The sequence below is a fragment of the Odontesthes bonariensis genome, chromosome 12, assembly GCF_027942865.1.
Source record: "Odontesthes bonariensis isolate fOdoBon6 chromosome 12, fOdoBon6.hap1, whole genome shotgun sequence".
Classification (NCBI taxonomy): domain Eukaryota; kingdom Metazoa; phylum Chordata; class Actinopteri; order Atheriniformes; family Atherinopsidae; genus Odontesthes; species Odontesthes bonariensis.
In genome coordinates this window covers 26,003,180-26,016,877 of record NC_134517.1, presented here as the reverse complement: position 1 = coordinate 26,016,877, position 13,698 = coordinate 26,003,180, and the positions used below count along the sequence as shown (strand labels likewise).

Sequence of the window (13,698 nt, the reverse complement as noted above, 5' to 3'; positions counted from 1 at the left end):
AGAATGAGACACTTCTGTATGACCTGTAACATCACATTTCTGAATGTCTTAGCTCCCCGGATGAGCATTTCTTTGTACAGCTGCTGAGTAGGTGGCTGGCAAGGCTTCTTCTATTGTTGATTACAAGGTAAGTGCAGCTCAGAAAATTGCCACTGTTTTGCAGCTCCCATTGCCTCAGCACAAGTAGTTTTAAATACGTGTAGAGAAGGTGCACATGTTTGTAGGCAATTGTGGGAATAAACCTCGGCTAAACCCACTTGATATTTGTATTATATAACTTTTTATTTTCTTTTTTACAGTCATATCGGGGTATAGTCTCACAAGAGGAGTGTTGTTACTGTTTTCAACAGCGGAACTAGTTCATCTTGGGAAAATAAAAAGGAGGAAGGTATTCTATTGGACTTTATGAGTTTGTCTCCCTTCAGGCTGGCCTCGTTTCGAACTTCCCTCTTGTGCTTACTCGCTGTTTTCAGTCAGTTTTATTGTTTCTATCATGTGGTTTGTTTAAGGCACTGAAAATGAATCGTTTTGTTTTCTTGCAATAACTTGATGGCTAAAGAATGACTGTAGCTTCATTAGACCTACTCATAAGGTTTACAGCATGTTTGAAATCTCCCTTTTCCATCTTGAGGGAGGGATCACACCCCATCTGTAAATGATACAAATGTGGTGTGAGCATGAAAGAAACCTCCAACTGAATATACACTGGGTCTCACAAAACGTTTGCACTCTTATTATCTGTTAGCATGAACAGAGTGATTTTTGTGCCTATTTCTGGGCTGCATTGGTAATATTAGAAGAAAAGCACCCCATTAAAGACAGCAGAAGAATGCCTTCTAAGCAAAAGAATTTATCTTTTATCTTTTCTTTACAGGCAAGATATAAGATTTTTACATCACACATTTTTTGTACTAAATTTCTGCTTGTATTCCGGCATCTTTTATTTCCGACTTGACTCGCTCTTTTCTTCTTCTCAACCTAATTAAAACCACAACTCCTGCATTAATGTTTGCAGGTGTGTTTGGATCTGTCAGAATTTATGGCCATGTTGGATGGCATAAAGATGGATTAACATCATTAAAAGATGCAGAAAAGACAACCTCTTTATGGAACAGCTGACGAATACGTGTAGGAAAGTTTAAGAGTGGAACACACACAAAAGAGAATGGCTTATAAGATATAAGCTGTCAATGAGAATATTGCCAGCAGTCCTTTTTATTGTTGGGGTGCAAAGAACCCAGATAAGTAGGTGATAAAACGATGATCAGCCTTCCACTGTAAGATGTCTGGGGATATAATAAGCTCTGGTTATATCTGTGTGCCTGCACTGAGTGTATATTTGTTCTTACAGGAGCAGGATTATTTCAGCCTGACTTCTTTCTGTAGTCTCTAGACTTCAAAGGCACCTGCATTCATTTTCCCAGCACCTATTAGGTATGAAAGGGAATGAGATAACCCAGCAACTACAGAAAAAAACCTTCAAAGCCAAGAAGATAAACTCTGGGAAAAGATGATCTTCTTTGTGTACCTCTGTGCCAACTGGGGCAGGAGGATGATACGCTATATTGGGTTTCCATCTGTCTGTCTGTCTGTCTGTCAGCCCACCGTATAACCATCTGTTGGGTCATTCAATATCACAAGAATAGCTTGAGGCCATTTTTTCCCCTAAATTATACTCAGTGATAAACTGAGTAGAATTTGGAAGCCATAGGTTCTCTAGACATCATAAACATGATTTTGACCGAAACTAACAAGGAATGATGTAAGTCTTTTTAAGAATAGAAAAGATGATAACACTTTATCCAGAATGTCAAAAGTCAGATTCATTGTAACATATTGTTCTGCAAAAGTATTTATCCGACCATGTTTCAGCACTACAGCTGAAAGAGAGTGGGAGACTATGATCATGGAATCCATGGAAAAAAAAAGACATTAAATTACCAGTCATGACGTGTGTTTATTCAATTGTTTTATCATGTAGAGAAAAAAAAAAAAAAAAAAAAAAAAAAAAAAAAGGGAAGACCTCAATTGAATAAAAAATTGGGGGTGGAAATTGATAAGTGACCTTGATCAGAATCCTTCCAGCAAAACTGATCTGTCAACTGCTACAAGAAAGCTGGAACCTGACTGACCAATGATTATTGCTTTTTACTGGTAAAGTGAATGCCTCAAATAATTCAGCTGTCATAAAAGCCAGAGGAGCAGCAACAACTACTTAGATTTTTTCACTTATTCAATCAGAGATTTAAAAAAAAAGCCATTGATTACAACAATTTGATTAACTCATTGTCATGTTTTCAGCCAGGTGTCTAGCCCACATGCAGAACACACTCAGGAGAACGAGGTAAGTTTTAAAGTCTTTATTCTTATGAAAACTGTTAAACTGACGAGGAACTGGATCGGGAACCCGGGAGCCGGCACATCCACTGGACAGAGACAGATGAGGTTAGTGACTTGAGTCTTTAGAGAGTAATATCTGCAGTAGATTTCAGTGTAGCTTACTTATTGATCTTGTGGTTCCTTGCCAGAGAGAGGTGAGCCAGATCTTGAGCCGTACTGCTTGTTAGTGGCTGAATCCGAACGTAGGTGGCGTGGAAGCGGTAGTCTGGTATGTTGGAGGGTAAGCAGGGTTCGGTCTCAGTGGGAGCGATCAGAGGAGCTGCCAGCATGGAGTTCGACCAGAACTTGACATAAACGCAGTAAACTTGAATCGTGGAGCTTGGAACCTGGTAACTGGATAGCAGGTAATCCTGGGAACAAAACAAGGTACGTGAGTATCTTCTTAAGAACCAGACAATAAGCATGAGCATAAATCCAATAGGAACAAGACGAGGTAGCATGAGCTATGAGCATGAAGGAGCCAGGCGGTAACACTCGTACCAACTTGTGTAACACTCTGACAAAGAGGTGCTGGCAGCCGACTCCCTTTATGCTCCCACTTAATGAGCTCCTGATGCAGAACACCTGTACAAGCACCACCAGATACCGACGCCACCTGTCGGAAGCAGAAGAAAGCAGCAGGCAAAAACACCACAACAAGCAGACATTTCCAGATCCTGACACTCATCTAAGTATCTATTTTGCTATGTTTCAAAAAGCCAGATTGTTCAGCTGTCAAATGAAATAGTTTTGTTCCACAATCTGAAATTGCTTTCTGATAAATAAAACTGAATCCCCTCTTTGCCAGGGGTTTAATTGAAAATTCAGTCAAGTACTGAATTTTTGACTCTGGTCTTTGATAACTGTAGTGATTGTACAGATCCTCATTGGCACTGTGTTGTGTATATGTGCAGCATCCATGATCTGTTAGGTCTTTCAAGCAACATCCATGTTTACCATCAAGGCTACAACTCAACTTTTCCTAAGAACTAGCTCAAATAAAGGAAACATGATTCTTCTTTTGTTTGTTTCCCTCAGTAAGTTTACACACTTGTTGTACCAGACTAACCTTTTATACAGATCCCTAAGCAACAAATCAAAAATTTGCCTCAGTGGGCCTCACAATGTGTGCAGCAAATGACATCCTCTGTACTTTCAGCTCAGATGAGACATTAATGCTATTGATGGGCCAAACAGAAACAAGGATTTAAACTACAAGTCTATGTCAGTTTATCTCAGGAGCTCCATTCCCCAGATATTGCCTGTAGCTGCGGCAATACAGCTGGTTGCATAACGGTAGCTGCTAGGAGATCGACAGTGTTTCTCACAAAAAGCTGGAAGGTTTGTGTTCTCTATGAAATATTCAGACAAGATGTGTTTGTATCTCGATGGGTGTGCACCTGCAATGAAAAGTTATTGGAGTCCAGCTTTCCCCCCCTTTCCTTCATTATCAGATCTTATCAGTCCTCCAATAACAAAAGATCCACACTTTCCCATCTTCCGGTGGTCTAAATGTCAAGTAAGCGGCGCAGACACCGGGTCGCATTTTGTGATATAAGTACGAAACTATGAGAAATAAAATACAAATTTCCTATCCTGGACTAGTCCAAAAGATTGTAATTGTAAGTATAGAATAATGCTGCACGCATACACAAACAAAATCTTCAATGTTCCATGATAGGGCAGATGTGTGCAAGCGTCTCAGTGAATGCTTATGTGTTTGGGATTTTTCTTTTTTATAAAGGGGAGAGGACTCCAAAAAACAGAGAGGAGTTCATCTCTACATAGAAAACACAGTAATTGGCCAAACACGCTACATGCTGCAGCATAACCATGAGCTAAAGGACAGCTTGTTAGCTGCAACAGGCTGCTGTGCTCATTTGAAAGAAAACATGGCAGAATATTTCAGTCAAACTACACAATGTTTCAACAGTTGCTTTGCAGCTAAACAAGTGACAGACTCAGTCATCCAAAACTCATTTCTCCAATCAAAGCATGTTTTTTTTTTGGTAGATTACGCAATACTTTAGTTACTTAAGTTGTTTTTTCACAGTATTCTCTGTCAATGTTCTCATTTTCCTGAAAGTACATTATGAGGGATAACGTGAAAGCTAACACTTTAGACACTCTGAGTTGATGTGTGACACCAAGGAGTGCTCACAAAACTGCAACAAAACTGTACCACTCTAGGACTGACAAGGGGCTCAACAGCTAAAGAGCTTGTTTAATTTGATAGAAATAAAATTCAGAACTAGAGGAAAGGGAATGTTAGAGCTTAAGTGTGCGTAATTATAATGAGACATTAAAAACATTAATGCAGGGTGCATACCCTGTCAGGTTAGCTTAAGAGTTGGCAACATATACAGTCCTGGAATGGTAAAATTCAAAGAATTGTATTGTTGCACCACTCTGACAGCTGAGGAGGTCCAATTAAAAAAGAAAAAACACTCAATATAACTTGGGCTGTAATGGACACGCATATTCATCGCATTTATAAAGATTTATTTATTTATACAGAGTCATTTGTAGAGTTTTTATTATTATTATTATTAGCAGTAGTAGTGGTAGTATTAGTATTAGTATTATTATTATCTAATCTAATCTAATCTAAACTCCATCTGTTATAAGTCAAATATTTGAGCTTGTTAACATGTTCAATTGGTGTTTTGTATATTTAAAAACAGGGTTTCCCAACTGAAGGTTCCAAAGAACACAGGAGGTGTGAAATGTTTTCACAGCACAGATGTTGTAGAATTTGACACACGCAGTTGAATATAAGATGCCTGTTTGAGGATAAAGAGCAATAACACTGCCAAAGCTCTATTGCAGCCACTTTCAACTCCTGCTTGTTCTGGGGGCTTGTGCCTTGAAGTATTTTTCTTCAGCATGTAGAAGGCATGCTCAATTGGAATTAAATCTGGTGACTGTAATTTTCCATCTTTTAGCTTTGAGAAACTTTTGTGTTGCCTTAGAAGTATGTTTGGGATCGTTATCTTGTTTGGAGGGATTTGGTGGAACTTGAGCAGATAAAATGTTTCTGTAAACATCAGAATTTATTGTGCAACTGCCATCAGCGGTTACATCATCAATGAAGATAAGGGTGCCAGTGCCTGTGGCAGCATACATGCCCTTTGTGATTACAGAGCTCACCAGTGCATTCTTTCTTCCCAATGATATTCCAGACAGTTGATTTTATCCCTGCAAAAATAATATATAATTTTTTCATATATACATTTTTCTAAGAAAAATGGGTGTTCGTCCCAAACATTATGGAGGGCACTTTATGTTTAGGTTGAAATTCTCACAACTTGCTTTCTTACGGAAGAGTATTAGGGCCAGGCATAAGAAAAAATATTTATATTTTGCCTGTCAAGAATAAAGTCGACATGTCGAGATTAAAGTCGACACGTTCAGAATAAAGTCGACATGTCGAGATTAAAGTCGAAATGTTGAAACGACTTTATTCTCGACATGTTGACTTTAATCTCGACAGGCAAAATATTATTTTTTTTTCTTATGCCTGGCCCTAATACTCTTCTGTACTTTCTTGACACAAGAGTATCTGTTCTAAAATAAAGAGTTGTATTTATTTTAATTAACTTTTAATTCTTAACTAACCTTTCTATGTACAAGACGCACATGGTTATTATATCTTCGACACTGTAGAAAACATAAATCAATAGTCAAAATCAATATTTATATTTTATTCAAGGTTATGAGACATTTCCTGGGAAATTGTATAAGGGTGCAGTACAGCAGGCCTCCCTTATTCAGTTTGAAAGGAGAATTTTGGCTGTCATGTTAGCTTGTTAAGGACCAGATACACCCGGTTGTTCAGCTCGACGGAACATTGCCTAAATGAACACCAGCTGACTTTTGAACTTATGCAGCTCATTGTGAATGCGCACTTTGGAACAAAGGCAAGCTGGATGTTACCGTACTTGATTATTTACCAAAATGGAGCATAGCCTCAAAAAAATGATTGTTGTTATGTAGTAAATGTAACAATTACCATGCTGTGTCAATCACAGCATGATCTTTGCCATTTGACTGAGAATACGAAGACACTGAGCATGCCTATTGGGTAGCCACAATGGCACTTATCTGTTTTTCGGCCATGTTAGTTTTTTTGCACACAACGTTAAGTCTCCATAAAGTTTACAAATTAGTTACAAAATATCTCTACTCCACATATTTCTCTTGGACATCAAAATTAGCTATAAGGTTCAAAACAGATCTTTGCACCGAGCTGTTTTCCTGTTTATATGGGCTTTAAAGTTAGGCTTTACGCATGGTGTTAAAAGAGATTGACTTGCAGATGGAGCAAATCTCTGGTGGCCTTTTGAAGAATTGCAGTTTTTTGCACTTGCCTGCTTGGTTGCACTTGAAGCACTTCAAGATTAAAGCTCACAAACTATTGAAGGCTTATTCATTATGAAACACAGAAGGGATGTAACAGTGCACACTATACCCTGATTAGGTGTCCGTTAGACGTGTGTGACGACTGTGCTTCTCACAATTAATCTTCCCACCAGGAGGGTGTTGAACATCAGTGCCGCATAAACAGAATATGTCATTGATGCCAGCCTCCCTGCCTCTTGACCTACATTTTGTGCCCAAATCTTCATTGACCCAGCAAATGGAGTGTTTGCAAGCTGTCATATGCATTAAAAGTATTACTAAGGAAGACCAAACAAAGCAATCACTGGACGTAACAACTTACAACAAACCAAGCAAGAATGTCATAGATCATTTAAAAATTCATAGTTAATCTTGTAATTATTTTTGTAAATATGGTGAAGGGTTTTCATGTTCGTTGGACAATTTGCTAAAACAAAGATAGAGGAATGCACCCATTGGAAACAGTAATCACAGAACAGAGGTCATAATTAACTATTGTTAACTTTTAAACCAAGACAGAGTAATGATGATCCTTAAGTTTCTGAAGACGTATGAATGTTAGTGAAAAAATGAAAAAAAAATTATGATACACATCGTGGCTATTTGAAATTATCATAAGGCTTAAATCAAGTGCTGAAAGAAAAAGTTTACTATCGTTTCCTTTTTTCCCCCCTCAGATTAAAGAACGTTAATGGACATTTTGTATATCTGTGAGGGATTATTAGCATTGAATTGATTGATTTTCATTGATTTTCACCCCAAAACAGGGCTGAGATATGAGGGTTCTCGCACAGATGGCCTGGAGCAGATGGTTGAAGCTTTCAGTCATGTGATATAATGAGAGAAGGGTACAGGAAGAGATCCCACAAGGAGTAGACACTGATGCGTTTTAAATGTGTCGTCATGGTGGGGGACACTGTAAACTTAGTGATGTGTTTCTAGTCCTCACACTCATTTTATATTACTGTCAAAGCAACACTGCATCAGTGTGTTTGTGTGAGTACTCAAGCTGGGCTAGAAATGTTGCCAAGTTCCCGTGTACTGTTTTTCTGCACTGTTGGAGCCCAACATCATCTGACTTTGTTTCTAATAATCCCATTTATTGTTTTGTATGACAAGCACAAGGTCAAACATCCAGAAAACCATGCATCATTTTATTTTTCATTGGTCTCATCATCTTTGCTTTTTAATTTCTTTACTTAAAAGATATCCTGTTGAGTCTTTGACCACTAGTGGTACTATTGAGCAATGTTATGCAAGCATATTCTAATTTTGTAATGAGTACGCATATGTAGATTCTTGGGTCTGCTGATTGACAGTTGGAGGTTGATGCGATAAACAGCTTGAGAAACAAAGCCTGGAAGCGGGGGAAGATGAGGGAAAACCAGGTTGCAAACGAGCAATCAAAAACTGCTCTGTTTCATGTTTCATGTTTCATGTGGAGTAAAATACATTTGATCTTTTTCTTTGTGGAGTCAGTTTGTTTTGATCGGAAACCCTGAACATAAATCCAACTGTGTTGATGAGAAAAAAAGATTAAATGAAACTTAAATTATACTTTTAGAAAGTTTTAAAAGACTTTGGACAGTGAGTTTGGCACATTTGAAAAAGATAAACAATATAAGGTTATTAGAAAGCTACATGAAAATGATTAATTAAAATAATCAGCACTTTGAGATGTGCAAATGCACAAAAAAAGAGAGTCTACGGTCCTAATGCAACTGCTCTGCCAAGCTGTAGACAAAGTGATGTTTTTTAACATGCCCACAATAATAAAATCATCATTTCAAGCATGCATACTTATGTACTGACATACATTCCCAATTAGATTAAGTGTGTTATTATGCTTATAAATTTATACTAAATTTAAATACACAATAACGCCTTTAAGCTGCTGACAGCACTAGATAAGATATAAAGGAATCATCAAGGTTTGCAGTTGACTGTGACTGGATGTTGGGAGAGATGAGGCCAAACTTTTAAGATTAAAGATTAAGATTTAAGATCACATTTTAAGATCACTTCTGAAGTCTGAACAAATGTTCAGCAAATGTTCAGCAAATTCCACCAGGATTGACCAACTAAAATAAACCAATGTGTATTAAGACTTTCAGAACAGAGAATTTTGTGTTTTTCAAAGGATGACATATGAGTATTTTTGTAAAGAAAAAAGTAGATTCATCCTGATCCCTGCCAGTCTCCCCACATGTGTCCTCTTCTTCTTTTTATTTCAGTGCAGAAAATACAACAGTTGCTATCCATATTACTTAGCTTACTTTGCACATTTATGGGTTGACTCAATTTTGTAGGGAAATACTATGAAAAAAAAGAGAAAAATTATAAAAGAATAAATACAACTCCTGGTCTTTGTTTGTAGCCACATGCGTTTGAAAATATCTCATTTAGAGAGCAGTTGTGGTGGATTATATGTCACAGAGTAGAAATGTCCAGCCTCCTTTCTTTAAATTCAAGTTCAAAACATGCTGCATTCACTGCACCTCAGAATTAGTCAGTAGCTGGAACATTGCTGTGCATGTCAACATACCAATGCCAGCTTTAACAGGCAACAAAAGCAAACCTCCACCTTGAGTATTTAGAAGATATGGAGGTTTGGTGACGGATTTACTCACCTGCCTGTAAAGGTGAAGATCTGATTTAGATTGCCATGCAACTCAGTCCTTTCTATATTTAAATATGTTTGAAACTTATTTTTGTTTCACATTCACTGTTTACTTCCACTTTCAGCTGCTAATTGATGGGGTAAGGCATTCAAAACTACTTGCAAAGGGTTCAAAAAACATCATGGCTTACAATAAAGTATACACTCTATACAGCATAAGAATATGTCCCACCCTATATGAGAGGACAGCAATTAGGTCTATAAGCACAGATCTTACGTCGTAATGTGAGATCAGGTTGTTTTTGAGGTTGGTGGAGAACAAAATCAGCTAAAAGAAAAGAGAAAACTTAGAAATGCATCCATTAAAATTGCCATTAGGTGGAACCTGAATTCCAAATCAACAATAAAACTATGTCAGTTTTTGCCTTATTGGTCTGTCTGGCTCCTGATATACTGCAGTAAAAGTAATTGAGCATGCTCAAAATTTGCCCTTGAGTTTCTACCACAGATTTCTGACCATATAACCTTGATTTGTAACAGGAAGCTCCCAATGCTCAGCCATTTAGAGAAAGAGTAGAGCTCGCAAGGAAATATTGACTGCTGCCCCTGTGGTATAGCCCTTTCATAACTGCACACGGTGAAAGAAAAAGGCAGCAGAATGTATGAAAACATGTGTGGCTCATAAAAAGACAATAATGGGACAGTTGCACAGGCATCAACAGTTTGATATACCTGCAACCTTGCCTGCACTCTTCTTATGATCACTTCTTTCCACTGTGTGCAGGTGAACTGAAACCTTCCATACTTTTTGTGATGGAGTATAAAGCCCTGTCCTTATTTATATGCAAAGAGAAAAAGATTTCAATTTGCATCAGCCTAGCACAAATTGCTCTAATGCACACAATCATACAAAACTAGCTGACCTCAAGGTCAGTTTGAGATGCCTGTATAGTTTTATGTTCTCAGTTTTATGTAGACGACATCAAAGGAAGGTTCGGAGTTTAGACGATCAAATGAACATTGGATGCAAAAAAAATTGATAACACACACATATGCCTTCAATATTTCTTTCCTCGGTCAACCAGACTGAGGTTAACTGAGTTCTTGTTCCTACAAACTGGCAACCTATTCAATTCAATTCAATTCAAATTCAATTCAAAAATACTTTATTTATCCCAGAGGGAAATTAAATGTTGATGTAGCTCACTTAAATCAATGAGTTATTATAGATGCTGATGGCTGTGGGCAGGAAAGATTTCCTGTAGCGGTCCGTTTTGCATCCAAACTGAAGAAGCCTTTGACTGAAGAGACTCTGTTTTCTGATAACAGTCTCATGGAGAGGATGTTCAGGGTTGTCCATAATTCTCTTGATTTTATGCAAAATCCTTCTTTGCATTATTGTCTCCAGAGGTTCCACAGTCGTCCCCAGAACAGAACCAGCCTTCTTTATCAGGTTGTTGAGTCTTTTTAGGTCCCTGGTTCTGATGCTGCTGCCCCAACAGATGACGCAAGAGGAAATGACGCTCTCAACAACAGACTTGTAGAATATCTGCAACATCTTGTTGCAAACCTTGAAGGACCTTAGCTTCCTCAAGAAGTACAGTCTGCTCTGTCCTTTCTTGTAGATTGCTTCACTGTATTGTCTCCAGTCCAGTCTGTTGTCCACATTATCTGATAGATAAAGAATTTCACATTTTATGAGTAACTGTTTTTCTTGTACTGGTTTTGGGATTTTCTCCTATTCTGAGTGTTCGGGTCAGGGCAGAACCCAGGTTGTCCTTGTTGGTAGGGAATGTTATCCAAGGCACTGTAACCCTACTGGTGATCTCACAGATGATGCCTCTAGTTCAAAGAGCAGATGCACTTGTTTATATATGATTTTCCTGTAGAAAATAAAGCTCACCTGAACGCAGGTTGTAGAGGTTCTCCAGTAAACCTGGATTTATCTCTGTTTTAGAAGTCCTTGAGATGTTGGAATCTCCGACACTGTAACTTTTTTAATCCCCCAAAAAAACAAAAACAAAACAAAATAATTAGCATAATAAATAATTAGTCACCCCATGAATTGGCTTTATTGGTTTTATCATCTGTTTCTCAGTCCTTTTGCTACTACTCTAGCTACTGAGCTACAGCCATCTCAATGAGCCGAATAAGCAAAGCTGATGTAGATACTGTAAAATGAACTGACAGGAGAGTTATAAAGTATTGTGACATCTACAGACTGCGTTAAGAAGCTGAAACTCCTTGAGAAAAATAGCCACTGTACCTTAGGCCACTATGGTATAAGTTGAAGTTAATTGTAAGTGTAAACATTATAATAATAATTTGCTATATTATATACCACATCTGAAAACCCAAGGCACCAAGTGCTGTACAACAAAAATGTCAACTTAAAAAAATATCTTTAACAAATAAATATATAACAGTTAAAGTTGAAATCAAAGCAAGGTTATATTATGAAATGGCAAATTATTTACGAGTACCAACAGACAAAAGCTAATTTGCATAATCAGTTTGCCTAATGGGATGAAATGCATTGAATCCGCAAAGAATAAATGCTTTGATGGTTTTAACAGCAGCTAAAAGTGATCTGAGCTTGGTTTTATAATTTGAAATGTGAAAATCTAAGCTGCAGGACCAAATAATCAAAATACAAGGCCAAGTAAAAAACACAAACTATGTTATTTGTTTCTTTTCTGTCACTAGATTATACATCCAAACTGGGGGAAATATGTTAGAGCTGCAAGTGCTGAGGCCACTGAGGCTAATTATAATTTCATGTGATTCAAACTCATTCGGCTTCCGGACATTTTTGCACGTCTAGTTTTTATTGTAGTGTTGCAGGACATAATGCACTGTGGACCTAAGCTTGAACAGGACTTATAATTGGGTATAATCCGCAGTACAATCGGCATCAGTGCCATGGCTAGGCGTCATTTGCCCAGTCACAAAATGAGAGCAGTCCCAAAATAAACTCTTGAGGACCACCCCAGAAGAAAGGCACACGGGAGCCTAAGTTTTACAGAGACAGATGTGTTTGATAAATTAGTAATAAGCTAATTCTGAGCTACATCATTGATACCAGTGTTCTTCAGATGGTTGATTAAGATATAACTGTCCTTTTTGTCAAACGTTTTGATGAGGAAATGAGATTTAAAAGGGAATAAGGGGCAGGGGCAGCTACAGGCAAGTGTCTCAGTGGTCACCTTGATGAGGGTTACCTCTGTAGTGGGAAAGGAGGAGAAGGGTAGATAGTAATTTTGTAAGATTCTGTTTGGTATTCCTGAGAGGTTCTACCTCAGTTAAGACATTACATTTTCTAAAATATTTTAAGAAAATGGCAGCTTTAGATTTTTTAAAGCCGTGTAGATAACTTATTTCTAAAGGGGAACTATGACATGTTTGAAATTAAAGAGCAAAATACCACTGGACAAACTTAAATATTAGAACCATCAATATGAAATATAGCTTTAAAAGGTTATACATAAAAGATAAAACACAAAAATAGATGAAGCATAATGGTTGCAAACTCATGTTGCTTACAATTTGGAAACCTCACCCTGCCCTTGGGACTCCCTGTGAAATGAAATGGAAACATATATAGATGATGGATAGATGTCATCTCCCTGTCCCTCTGATTCAAACATTAGAACATGATATCCAGTCTGGATAAGATCAGACAAGCTCTGATGCCTGTGGTATAACAACGCAGATATGACAACTTTAAAACATGACTAGTTCTCTCATGCAAGCACCTGCACCTTTTGCTATTCAAAATGGAGAGAATGCACTGCATAATGCATATCATCACCCTCATCGTCATAATCATTTTCATGGTTAACGGTTTAGAGAACACATTTTCTCCCTTGAAACTGCTAACATTAACTTGCCATCAGTGTTTGCATGACCTTTTTTCCACAGCCTGAGCTAGGGATAATATCTATCTATTTGTGGAATACTCATAATTCTACAGAGTACAGTTACAGCTCTAGGTAAGTACAGTTTAATGACCAGTGAGGAAAAGAATTATCACAACAAACAGAAACTAAATAAGATATCTTAGTACGAGACAACAGAGGAATTTCACCAAAACAAGAGAGATAGTTTAATTACATATAAAAAGCCCTGCAAAGAGCTAGAACAACCCCAGGTTTCTGTCAGCACTGTAGACAGGCTGACATGGTGTTGCTCTGTTCCTTTCACTCACATTAGTGATGACTTAATGATTTTCTTCACAAATAAAATTGTATAAATAAAATCCCAATATCTCTGTCAAATATGGACTGATCAGTACAGAA

At 37.6% G+C, this 13,698-nt stretch overlaps 1 long non-coding RNA gene across 1 annotated transcript; it reads right to left on the bottom strand.

The window, feature by feature from the left end:
- Window positions 1-2,356: 2,356 nt before the first annotated feature.
- On the bottom strand, window positions 2,357-4,804 carry LOC142396197 (uncharacterized). Its single transcript, XR_012772519.1, has 3 exons — window positions 2,881-4,804; window positions 2,503-2,750; window positions 2,357-2,426 (listed from the first exon to the last, which is right to left on the bottom strand). It is a non-coding gene; the product is annotated as an uncharacterized LOC142396197 (long non-coding RNA).
- Between the last annotated feature and the right edge of the window lie 8,894 nt (window positions 4,805-13,698).